Source organism: Rattus rattus, chromosome 14, assembly GCF_011064425.1.
Source record: "Rattus rattus isolate New Zealand chromosome 14, Rrattus_CSIRO_v1, whole genome shotgun sequence".
NCBI classification, from domain to species: Eukaryota; Metazoa; Chordata; class Mammalia; order Rodentia; family Muridae; genus Rattus; species Rattus rattus.
The window spans coordinates 49,370,850-49,384,126 of NC_046167.1; the positions used below are offsets into that span (position 1 = coordinate 49,370,850).

A 13,277-nucleotide genomic window follows, 5' to 3' on the forward strand; every position below is an offset into this window, starting at 1 on the left:
TCTTGGAGTCAGTTCATGTGGCCTTATGCCCACCTCCCTCCATCTTCAACACTTCAGGCTGGGATGAGGGAGTCAGGACCAGCTGAGCTTGGATCTGGAAGGCGACACTGGGTGACTGGCAGCAGGGCAGGCGCCGTCAGAAACTGGAGAGGGAGCGGGTTGGACAGAGGGTCTCAGGGCGGGGCGGGGGAGGAGTGCAAAGCCGAGCCTGAGGGTTGGAACGTGCAGAGCAGCGACGCCCCCTAGGCTATAAATATGGAAGTGCCTAGCTGCTGACCTCCAGGCAGTTGGGAGGGACTGGATGATGCTGTCCGGCTGGAGAGGATTCGTGGCTTGAGTCCTGTTCCACCGATCACCGATCACCGGGGTGGCCGAGGCCGGTACCAGCGCTGCGGCTCTCTCAGCTCTGCCACATTCCCTGGTGAGTCCCAGCCCAGGCGTCCCGCCAGCGTGGTGATCAGAGTCCGGAGTGGTCGGTTCCTTGTCACCACATCTGAATCCAGAGTACTGGGCACGGAGGACTTGGGGGACCCGGGGGAACGAGCTCATTCCTGGTCAGGGGAATGAGCCTGGAGCGGGCTGCCCTTCTCCGGATCAGGTGGGAGTGAAGTGCGCTGGTTTGCAGGGTGGTCCAAAGGCGTACTAATGTTTTGATCAAACTCTTTCGAGTACAGGGTAGAACTCTACAGAAATGGGGAGGCAAGCAAGCCAATTTTCCTCCGTGCTTTTAAATAACTTGTATTTTAGCTGTGACCTGAATTTAACCGTGGCCTGTGTGACCGCGGAGCCAACTATTTGAAGTTGTGCTACTTTGAGCTTAAGTTAAGAGTGTCCCCAGCCTCATCTCTTTGTTTGCCAATGACCCCCACCCCGCCCCCACTGCCTTCTCTCCTTCCTCTCCCCCAGGTTCTACTAGCAGCAGGTCGTCGCATCAGACTGTCAGTCAGTAGGTGGGCCACACTCCATCACCACAGGTGTTCGCAGCCATTCTGATTCCTCAGTCAGAGGTGGGGAGAAGCTGGTGGCTGCTCCTCAGCGGTCTGACTTTAACTGTAGTCCCCAGTGGATTTCAGTGGTCCCATTTCAGTACTGAACAACCGAGCTAGCGGAGGGCTCGCCACTCTTCTATCTCATTTCCCATTCCTTAGAAACGTTTAGCCCAGTGTCTCTGCAATCTCAGAAAGCTGTGGTCTCCAGAAAATGTGAGCCAATCCTACCCAAGGCTTCACCTGCCCCCGTGTTTGGTCAAGCATAGGAGAATAGTCTACCGGTGTCCCCGTTTGCCCTGTTGTCTTTCTTAACTCTGGGGAGATGGTTTTTGTTTGTTTGTTTGCTTGCTTTTTCAGGGAAGTTTGGCACTCTGTGCCCTGAGGTCTCATTTGGAAGTTGGCAACATTAATTTCCTGTGTCATTCCAGGAGAGAGAGAGAGAGAGAGAGAGAGAGAGAGAGAGAGAGAGAGAGAGAGAGCGAGAGAGAGCAGCCTCACAGCCTGCTCTCTTCAGTCAGTAATTCTTATTTCCCTTTTCAAGGTACTTTCGTTCCTAAAATGATTTTCTTGATTGAAGTCCCTGTATTGCCCCTAACGAAAGACTTAACCCTCTTTACAAATATAAGGACCCCCAAGAACTTGTTTCAGTGTTTCATTTCCTTGGTTTAACCGCAATCGAACACTACCTGTCTAGTTTGCCTGTCTCCTGAGGCGCCCCGGAGCCATTAAGGATCCACTGGGAAAGTCACTTCTCCATCCACAGGATCAATTTCCTGCTACTGCCCAGAAATCCTCGTTCTTACCCTGAATTAGCTGTGTGATATTAAGAGTGTTTTTATTTGTCTAACAATTCCGAGTCTCTGGTCACTACCCAGAAGATCTCTTACAGTCATTAAAAACCCTTGGTACTTTCTTTTTCTTGGTTATTGCTGACAAAATAAAAGTCTAAACAGTGACCTTACTATCCCATGATAAGAGTCTTCAAAACTGTTCAAAATCGTCTTTCTTTTGATCATCTCTGGTCGAATGTTTCTTAGGGAAGTTCCACAGGTCCATCCTCAGATCACAGGTGACGATTCCTATAACATATAATACATAATGCTTGAGCTTTAGGGAGTGGCCTCAAGCTGCAAGGTGTTAAAATTAACTAACTTTTCTGAGCCCTTCTCTTCCTGGATTCCTTGTTTTTGGTTTATTGTGGTTTTTTTGTTGTCGATATAGGTTTATTTTCCCCTTCACAAGGTTTTGATTTCTAATTCTGTTCTTCCTTGGCACTCACTGAACATCTAACTGACTGACTAACTAACTAGCTAACTAACTAACTAACTAACTAACTAACTAACTAACTAACTAACTCAGCATCCACCACCTTAGAAGAGAGTGGGCTTTCTCTCACTTGAAAACCTGTCATCGGAGGCTTACGGAATGTTTGCCCATCAATGTCTGAGGCGTGTTTACTGGGCTTCGGTCCGTCGTGTCTTACTGTAGTCAGCGTAAGAAGGGCACGTCATAGACCTTTCAGCTTTCTAGCTTTTCTTGTCTCCTGTCTGGTCTGGAGGAAGAATTGTCCTTGTTACCTTCAGAGCCTATTTTTGCTGCCTTCGACTGCTGCTACCTATGACTGCGCGGATCCTGCGTTACTAATTAACACTAACAACTAATTTTGCTTGTGCCGAGAAAAGAAAAGTTTAATGTTATACCTATTCCAACGCGGAGTAAGTACTTCGCCACCGAGGACTTTGAAGCATAGTGTGAACCACAGGTGTGTGGCTTCTCTGTGCTCCCAGGGTGCTCTTCCCAGCAGATAGTTGAGAACTGCTACGTTTTGCTTTCAAATCTGTTCTGGGGACAGAGATGGAGCTCCTGTCCCCCTTGTGAGTTTGGGCTGCCCAGCGTAGGCTGTTGTCCTCCTTTGGTCTTTTATTTATCCCTGTACCTGGTCTTTCCCCCTGAATTTTAGGTTCTAAAAAGTCACTTCTTAATGACTTGATACCTACAATTGCTTTTAACCAGTATTACCTAAGTGGCAGAAGGTAATAGTCAATTGAGTACTATTAAACCATCAAAGGCTCTAAAATATGGTGTTTCCTTTCCAGAAAAGGTATCCAAAGTGGCATAAATTTACCAGAAGTTTCATTAGGGTTATTACTTTAACACCAAATCTGACAAATGGAAATGCAAAACAAAGTCTATGTTTAGAGCATTCACAGAAATAACAAATGAATACTATTGCATTACCATGAAATATTTGCTGACTTTTTAATTCTTTTCTTTTTTGGTTCTTTTTTTCGGAGCTGGGGACCGAACCCAGGGCCTTGCGCTTCCTAGGCAAGCGCTCTACCACTGAGCTAAATCCCCAACCCCTTAATTCTTTTCATAGCGGATATTCAGAAAAGAAAAATTCCTTTGCATGTGAAAAATGAAATTGTGTTTCAATTTTTTTTTATATAACAAGAGTTTGCCATGCGGTTTGAAGGCTGTGTGATTGCTTTGTTTACTTTACTCTCATAGGTCAATTTAGCAGCACTTACTTTAAGGTTTGCATTTTCCCTGGGCACCTCTATGCGTGCTTCCTCTGACGGTCTTCAGTAGACATGCGGCCGTCTAGAACCGGCTGCTGCTGCTGTAACTCTTGTGCCCGAGACCGTCTTCGAGTGTTTTGAGGCTCTTATGTTCTGTTGCATTTGTAAGATTTAAAAGCTTGGGAAGCAGATGAGCAATGAGACCCCATTGCTTCGATGGCAGAGAGTCTTTCCTAATTCTGGATGTGTTCCCCATTTTAAACCACACGATCAACCATCCTTTGGTTTAGATCGACTGATTTCTTACTCATTTTGTATATATAGAAGACACCTTGGTCTTCACCAAGAGATAAAAGTCTTACTTTAGGTCAATGAGTTTAACTATTTGTCTGAGTTAACTGCAGGGCAAGAACATTGAAAACGCATACATGTGGCTATGTGCTTGCTTATAAAGAGACTCTCTGCTTGCTAATTAACTCTCTGGGTTGCTAAGCTATTCACTTCACTCCTTTTCTATGAATCAAAGATCATACTCTGCTTTAAGAAATGAAGACTTGTCTGTGAAATCGGCGTCAGCAGCAGCAGGCTCTTGCAAAGTGAATTATATGGAGCAGAATGATGTTCCACCCTTGAGGACACTTCAAAGCATGAAAATGGTCTTTGGCCTGCAGTTGTTGGTCAGGCTGCATGCATATTGAGAAAGAGAAGATTAAAAACCACTCGGCCTCCAGTTCTAGTGTTCATGAGATAGATGTCTTGTGTGACTGAATCGTTTGGTTCCCCTGTAATGGGAGCGTCTTCTGTTCCTCTCAAGAATTCCCTTAATATTATGGACCAATACTGTGCACCTTCATAGCTTCGTACAAAGCACTGAGCAAATTCCTCATGCCAGAGGAAAGGCGTGACAGTGGAACTACCTTTCCAATGGGATGTTTCATCCTGCCTCTCTCTCTCCCGCTCCTCCCCCTCACCTTCCCCTCCCCATCTCCTCTCTCTTTCTTAACCCCACCCCACCCCCACATATACAAACACACAAAGGCTTAAAGTCAATCTCATTGAGACATAGACATTAATGTCATTTTCAATCTAAAGAAATATTGGCTGGGGAAAAAGTAAAGATAATGAAAAGATTAATCAAAAACAGTGAAAGGCCAGAGGCTCAAATCAGTGCTTTTAAATGTGTCAAAGGGAGTCAGGCATCTGTTTTCTTCTGTTCAGGCTTGCCACATTTCAAATTAGAAGCAACTACCTAGTCACCTCAGGTCCTATCATAGTCCATAGCCCAGGCTCCTGAGAATTTATGAAAATGTAAAGTCTCAGACTCCTCGAATAAGAATCTGCATTTTCACAAGACTCCCAGGTGAGTCATGTTATAGACAGAAAAGCACTCTGGTACTACCTATCCCTCACCTAAAATGATTACCTTAGATGTTATTTTCTTGGCCTTTGTATAAGACAATGCTTTAAAATTGGGCAGTGGTGGTGCATACAGGCAGAGGCAGAGGCAGAGGCAGAGGCAGAGGCAGAGGCAGAGGCAGAGGCAGAGGCAGGGCAGAGGCAGAGGCAGAGGCAGAGGCAGAGGCAGAGGCAGAGGCAGAGGCAGGAGGCAGGGCAGAGGCAGAGGCAGAGGCAGAGGCAGAGGCAGAGGCAGAGGCAGAGGCAGGCAGATCTCTGAGTTCTAAAAATCCAGTTTTGGAATAGCCAGGGCTATGCAGAGAACTCCCCTTTCCCCCAAATACAAAATGACATTTTAATAAAGCTAAACTTTTTTCATCACCTATCACATGCCACAGAGTGTTCGTTCTGCAAGTGTCCTTATTTAAGCTTCACTAATCTCTATGAGATGGTCTCTACTATCTTCATGCTGTCAGTTGCAATACTAAGAAATAGTGGAGATGAAGAGAGGACCCAAATATGGTAATTGACGCTTAAGATTTAAACACGGTATCCACAGTCCAGAGTCGTGTTCTTTGCCTCATTGTCTGTCCTACATTAGGCAACCTACTTTCTGATGAAAGCTAATGGTTTAAGAATGTATTTAAAGTTATCATTTGGAATCAAGACCTATTTCTCTAAAGGAAGAACATTAAGAATGATTGTTTTATTCGCAATATTTTATTCATAAGAACACTAATAAGAAATCTAGAAATTTCAGCTATCAGTTGGAGGAACTACTGAAACTATGTCAGTATCATTTAATGTGCACGTGAGCAGAGGAGCCCGGACAGCAGTGGCATCTCAATCAAGCTTTCTAAAAATGTAGCTGGACACAGTACAGTCTGTAGTCAATACTGCTTGGGAAACTGAGGCAGGAGGCCCCACTCAATCAGGAGTTCAAGGGCAACCTGCAAGATATCCAAAGATGGTTTATAAAAGGTTAAAAACAGGTGATGGGCTTTAAAATTGGGGCGTCGGGGCTGGGAGTGTAGCTCGGTTGGGAGCGTCTTTGCCTAGCACCTACAGTTCTTCCCCAGAACAACATGAACTGGTTCGTGTGTAGATACTGACTCAGCCACATCTTACTCTCGGCTTTCAGTGCAGGCTCTTGCTTACCAAATGCATGGTTTATAAACGCTGTCGTAGGTTCTAGATAAAAAGTGGTTAGGCTCCAAGCATGTGGGGATTTCTTTTAAGCCAGTGAATCTTCAAGTGTTTTGGTTCCTGAAGGATCCCTCCCAATGTATGTAGATTTCTGGCAGCCGTTAGACAGACCCAGCCAAACACTTTTTGTTTTGACAGAGCATCATCGATGTTGGCTATCAGACTTAGCCGAACCTAGATTCTCTAGAAACATGTCTGAGAATTATGTCCTCTCCATCAGGATATTGTCACAGTTTTCTCAGTGATGAATTTTACCCGCTGCTTGGATCTAGGACTGAAGCCTGCAGGCAGATTTAATAATACAGAATTTAACATTTATGGGAAAACGTGGAGCAGAATTCCACTCAGACACCAGCCATGCAGTGTGAGTGAGAGAGGAAGCCATACATACACAAAACAGGTAAAACACCAGCAGGCAGAGCTTCTCAGTGCTAACAAGCGACAGAGGATCAGTGACCACCCTCACTGGCTTGTGAGTGAGACAGTTTACTTTTTTTTCCTTCCACACATATTAAAACATCTCCTTGTACTTCTTCCAACGAATGTCATATGCTTACAATTTTATCATCAAAATTTTCTCTACTCTTTGACCCAAATTTTTCATGGTTTGTCAGCTCAATTCCATTCAGGATTCTATGCGTAATTCTTCTTGAGTGAGAATGTTCTGTTAAGCTGGGTTTAATAACCGTCTTCCCGTTCAGATGATGTCACACGTTGTACCGTGAGTAAAACACACTGTACCATGATGCTTCCCAGCCATTCAGTGCGCACAGCTCCCTGCTGCCACTTTCTCTGCAATGGAAGAGAACGGGAAGTCTTTCCTACATAATGACTTCTTAAATACTTCCTGAAACTTGACCTGCTGAGAAAAGAGATTTGCTAACAGGACCAAGCTGCCACAATGTTAAGCACTATGATAAAGAGGTATAAAGTCGTAGTATATGTATCTTATATTTTAGTAACATTTAATGACAATGTATCCATAAGACTTAAATCATAAGCACCATCTGTGTGCACATCTTGTCAAAATACTATTGAAGTCAGACTTAGGTTCTTGGCACCCTAGTGAAAGCAATCTAGTTTCGTTATCACTGACTTGTAAGTAGAATGCTTTCTTTTGTTTTCATTAATGCCTGGAAATTTGTAAAGCAGAGCCGCCTCAGCAACAACAAAAAAGCAGAAGGGAAATAAGCAACAGGTCTAAGAAGCTTTAGGTCGTTAACTCAAGATTATTTTTGTTCCAAGTTTTCTTCAGTGAGTCTCTATCCATTTCATATCCCCACGTTGTGTTTGCTTTAGACTGTCAGTCAATGTCCTTGTCTCTCTGCGCTTCTCTCCTTAGCCCGTCATTGTAACACACTGAAGAATAGAATTCTAACCAATGCGTTCCTGAATTCTCTCCCTAAAGTGCAATCTTAGAGAGAGCCCACGGCTTTTACATCATCTTAGCATTTTAAATGAAAATCTTCTCATGAAAACACCTTTTGATAAGGAAGACAGTGCCAAAGCCCTGCTGTTTCGATACGGTATCCAAGATGATCTTCATACGGGGTTTTCTCTGTTACCGCGATGCAGTCCTTTTCAATAACTCTGCAGCTTACATATCCTTTCTAGAATCTTCTGAACTCATCACAGACGCTGCTGCTGAGCTTAGCTACAGAAGACTGATAAGCAGCCCAATAAGTAAATCCCAGAGATACACTGCCAACTGGTGAAAGCTGTTTGCTGCACGTTACATGTGTAACATTAGCTTCTATAAATAGCATGTATAACATTAGCTTCTATAAATAGCACGTACTCTTTAATATGAGAGATTATGAATTGCCCGACTGAGAAAAAAATAAGCAAAGGTAATTGCTAAGTAAATATGAGTAGAAAACCCCCTGAAAAGCATTAGGAGTTGAGAGACTGCTTCATTGGACGGAAATGCCAGTCCAAACAACACATAAAGAAGGTTTTGCAAAAACCTAGACTTTTGGCATCAGACTTTTATTGCAAACTTTATGGGTGATATTTTATGAATATCCACTGCAACATTAATGACTATGCAAACAGTTTAGTCAACAATTCCATTTTGGACTTGTGCTATTGACGTTCATGTAGGTATAAAAGTACCTACGCGTGGACGTGAGCATTGAAACATTTTACTGTAGCTGAAAGGGAAGCTGAAAAGAGAGAGACTTAAGGCCCAAGAGCAGGCTGGCTAGAGAAATGACCAACAAATAACCCTGCTTTAAGGGTGCTGACAGAGGAGGTTCTGTGAAACTGCAAAGCTAAGTAAAATGAACAGATTAAGGCAGCAGCGAGCAGAGACGTAACCCACCCAGAGCGCATGTACATGCACTTTGAGTGCTGGGGGAATAAACCAGAAAGGTAGCTCTGGGAGGTAAACACAGAGACAAGATTAGAGTAAGATATTCATATTATTAAGGAGCAATACTTATGTAACATGTGGGTCTTGTATGAAAAAGAAAAACCAAAAAAAAAAAAAAGAGCCTTTTATAAAGGAAATTTCAAAACACAGCACAGTAACACTTGTACAAACCTCATAATAAAAACAGAGCATTTAGCAAGGTTTAACTGCAGATTCCTCAGTAAGAACTCAATCTGTTAGAGTCGGCATCCAGCAGCCTGACTTCAGAGTTTGTTTCTCCCGTCCTGTCCCCCTTGTCGAGTGTCTGTGAAACATGAGAAAGGATGCTGACCATCATCAGGAAGACAGGGTCTGAGATAGTTTAACTCCGTATTAGGGAAAATATGTTGTCAGTGTGGAACAAGTGACTTCATTTTCTCCTCACACAGTCTTAATGTGCAGGATGAACAATTACTTAGCCAAGAAATTAAAATCTGATCACTGTCGTGAATCACTTTAATATTTCTTCTCTTCCAGAGTTAACGTATGAGAGATTGGTATAAAATGGCTGGCATTTTGTCTGGATAAATCACAGCAACCCTCCCAGAAAGTGATCACCAGGTAAGGGTATCATACCTACAACATTATATCTGCGAGTAGTGTTCCGTAATAGTCTATGGTGGGCCAGACAGGGAAGAGTAAAATTCCAGTTTAAATTTACTTTCTTGATACATGACTTATGAATGTGTTATCTACAACTTTGAGTGCAATCACTAGCATAGTTACCATTCATTTGTGGATTGATAGAAGAATCACATGTCAGATCTGCAAACCTTTGTCCAAGAGCCCTTGGTGGTCGCCTGTGCTGCATTCTTTCTGCACAAAGGGTGAAGAGACTCGCTAGGCAATGGCTGTGGTTTCATCACTCACTGTCGGGGATCTAAAGACCAAAGCCTTAAAACTAACCTGCTCACTTTCAGAAAGCTGGTGTGTCTCCCAGTCTCCCCTTGCAAACCTCTCCCCTATGCTAGTGATAACATGGGGTAATATTAGCCAGAGAGGGAGGTCCTGTAAGTTCTGAGATAAGCCTGAGGGAGAGATGGGGTCACAGAGTAGGACACTGATCCCTTGGAGAGTAACACAGTGCTCCGAGACTTTTTGGAGAGCCAGCTCTTCTGTAGTGGACCTTACTTACTATTTTTCACTAAGGGGGTCCTTCATTTACTCAACTAGTAGAGAAAGACAACTTCAGAGAACAAGCCTGCAGCTCTCCGTTCTACTCAGAAAGATTTAAAGGCAGTGTGTGCACTCCAGAATGCCTGATTCCACTTCACTGAAGCAGAAACTAGCTGGGTGCTAGTTGGGTACAAAACTGTCACCAGTGACTTTGCTTGTATTTTCCTCAGTGGCATGTAGGAACTCTGGACTGTACCCAGGGTGGTGGTGTGAGGAAACTATTTAGGACTACTTTAATCTTGAAGGTAAAAATAGTCACATTCTACAGAGTTGTCACTGCGTATCTTTGGAGTTTGGTTTTGGTTTGGTGTGAGTATGCATGTGTGTCCGTGTGTGTGTGTGTGTGCACGCGCGCGTGTGCTACTGGGGATTGACCCCAGGACCTTATAAACGATGTACTTTTGAGTCACATCCACGGCCTTCTTTTTTCTTTTAACTTTTATGTTGAGACCTAGTATTACTAAGTCATCCTTGCATTTGTGATTTTCCTGTGTTGGCCTCTCTCCCAAGTACTGAGGCTTGTAACACCACAAGCCCCATTTCCAGCTGACATGATGTATTTTAATAGTTCTTGTGCTGGTTTGTTTTTGTCCACTTGTCTTAAACCTAGGAGGAAGGGCTTTTAATTAAGCAAACCTCTCTATAATGGTGGCCTGTATGCAAATCTGTAGGGTATTTTCTTAATTAGTTATTGATGTGGGATGGCTCAGTCACTGTGGGTGGTGCTGTCCCTGGGCTGGTAGACCTGGGGTTTATAAGAAAGCAGGCTGAGTAAAACATGAGGAGCAAGTTAGTAAGCAGCATTCCTCCAACGGCCTCTGCATCAGCTCCGGCCTCCAAGGTTCTGCCTTGATCCCTACCTTGAATCCCCAGGATGATGGACTGACCACGAACTGTAAAGATGAAATGAAACCCTTCCTCCTCACGTTGCCTTTGAGCATAGTGTGCTGGCATAGTGATAGAAACCGTGACTAAGACAGCGCTGAGGAGGATGGAACTCATTCTGTCATTTCCCATCAGCCTCAGGTGGAGGAAACCAGGCAACCAGTCAGAGTGCTCCTTCTAGGAGGGGTTATGGGGCTTTAGTCCTGGACCTGCCTCTCTTCCCTATGTGTCCAAAGACTTCGTTCCTGACACTTACACTTGCAGGAAAACTTCCCAAATAACTATGACACCTTGCTTAAGAATAGCAAACCCAGAAGACATATTATTATACATGTCTTTTTCAAACATTTCAGTTTAAGGCTAATAAAACTAACATTCTTTATTCTAAGGAGCCATTTTTTTTGCTGTTGCTAAGGAACTGATGCTCTACAAATCCTTCTAACTAGGAACCATGCCCTGGTTTCCTTTTAACTAGTCCCAAAGTCCCCGTTCCCAGCTGTAGCTGCTATCCTGAAATACAGAAGATGCCTGTTTGCAGAAGGACCTTGTGAATTCGGTAATATCCCTTTAAAACTTTTACCAGCTTACAACCAAGGAACTCTGATCTCTCATTGATTGAAATGTGTAAACAGCATTTTAGAGTTTGTTTTACAGGTCCAAAGTGTTTATGTTAAAACCAACTTTTACAAGCAGGGAAACCTGAAGAGTACATTTAAAAGAATGGAAAACTGGGTCATGGACACAAAGTCTGTGGTCGCTCATTGTCCAGTATTGTGGCCATTGACTGCATGTGGGTACAGAAACAGAAATAAAAAATAATTCTGACTACAGAAAATAGAAACTCGGCATCTCAAGTGTTTGGTAGACATGTAGTTGGTGGATGGCACAGATGTGAAAGTTCCTGTTCTCACGGCAGCTCCGTTTGACAGGCGGCAATAAACACAGTTTTAAAGAACGCAGTAGTCATTTGTTGCCAGGTAAAGGAAAGTCCTATATTGTTTTTAACTTGGAGGTTTTAGAGCAGTTTGAGACTCAAAGTCTCTTAGTGCCTTAGGAATACAGCTGTCACAGACCCCTTCATGCCTTTTACATTAGTTTGTACACTTAAATATTTCATTTATTAGTCTGGTTTCACACTCTTAACTTCTTTCAAAGATGTGCACAGGGACCTGTATCACTTTGAGCTAAGGACAAACCTGTGGATGTGACAGTTGGCTTATTTACCCACAGTGTCACTGTTGTCCCTTTCTGTAAGGTCTCAATGTTCTCTTAGTAAGAGCCGTGTCTCATCTGTCTAACTTAAATACAACTGGTTGAATGTGTGGATTTTTTGAATAAAGAATTTGGTGAGCTAAACAAAACCAGTTACTGAGCACTTGTCTTTTGGACATCTCTAGTTTTATTTGACTTATACACACTACAGATAATAGTGTAGCAATTTGATTTTGTTTTTTAATGAATACAATGAACTGTAATATGTTCTTAACGTTCTTGTTCATCCTGTTTCCAAACGTTCCATTAACAAAATGTCAGTCTCGGATACATTCTAGTCATTATCCCTCGCAAGGCAGCTTTGTTTATTTCCTGGAACGACACAATTGCACAAGACTGAATATTAAACACGAGATTGCCTTCACTGTTGAAGCTCAGGATTGGAAGTCAGCTGTCAGCCTCCTTTTGAGAAAGGGATGTCACAGCTGCTGGTTTTCTTGTCACACCCTTACTAGTCACTTTTCACCACAGCAGAAGCAATAGAAGCCTGGAGTCAACTAAGATTTTAAAAATACAACTCCGAATGCTTCCAGCGGGGGTGGGGTGGAATTTAGCAATTGTGTGTGTGTGTGTGTGTGTGTGTGTGTGTGTGCTTTAAGGAAACTAAAATGTAATTTGATTCATATGGCAAATTGCCTAATAATCACAGATCATCAGTGGTAACTGGATTCCTTTGCTAACTAGCATGGGTAGCCAGAGCCACATTAGTTAGAAGATGCTACAGCATCACACATTTTTATATTTCATAAGTGTTTTTTTTTCTGGTTCTATGACCATCAATATATATCCCCCAAGAGAAAGTAATTCTGCAGTCTTTCTAAGTAATTCATTGTAACAGTGAAAATTTCTAAGTTAAAAAGTTTCATGGAGAACTTTTATTCAATATGTGCAATTAATTTTCCTTAACTTTATTAGTGAGAGTTGCAAATTGGTTAGGTTTACAGTAATCTGATGCTGGAGACAGAAGAGGGGCTGTATCTCTTACAATAAGGTACCATTTAGTTCCGAAGCGAACGTGATCAGATTTGAGCAGGTGACTATTCTTGTCTTGACATAGAGTCAGGCATATACTTAGGCTGGACTATATACTGAGAAGAGATAAGAAAATTAGTGTGGTTTTACAAATGTTGTCTTGGGCTATTGACTACTGATGGCTAAAGAGAGCCTTTGAAGACAGACAAACTTCATTTAGAGAGAGCTGCTATAAATTCTTTAGTCAAAACTGAATTCTTTTACAGTGGGATAGTCTGTTAATTCACCACCTTGTCACTGACCCCACTGCTCTTGGTGCCCATGCTCCACACATTTACTTGACTGTCTAAATTCCTGTGATAGTCCAGTTTTCAACTATTAGTATAGGAGAGAGTCACTGAGCAACTGTGAGGTAACTAAGGGCTCTTTCCTCTAACTACAAGGCTG

General features: G+C 42.9%; 1 protein-coding gene across 2 annotated transcripts in view; it reads left to right on the forward strand.

Moving 5' to 3' along the window:
• The first annotated feature begins 278 nt into the window (after window positions 1-278).
• LOC116883483 (type-1A angiotensin II receptor) overlaps window positions 279-13,277 on the forward strand; it is a 46,088-nt gene continuing 33,089 nt past the window's right edge. Inside the window, exons 1-2 of one of the 2 annotated variants that reach the window (XM_032884638.1) lie at window positions 279-421; window positions 9,003-9,086. The gene's annotated coding sequence lies outside the window, so the exon portion shown is untranslated. The remainder of the gene's footprint in view (window positions 422-9,002; window positions 9,087-13,277) is intronic. The other variant, XM_032884639.1, reaches the window with a different exon arrangement.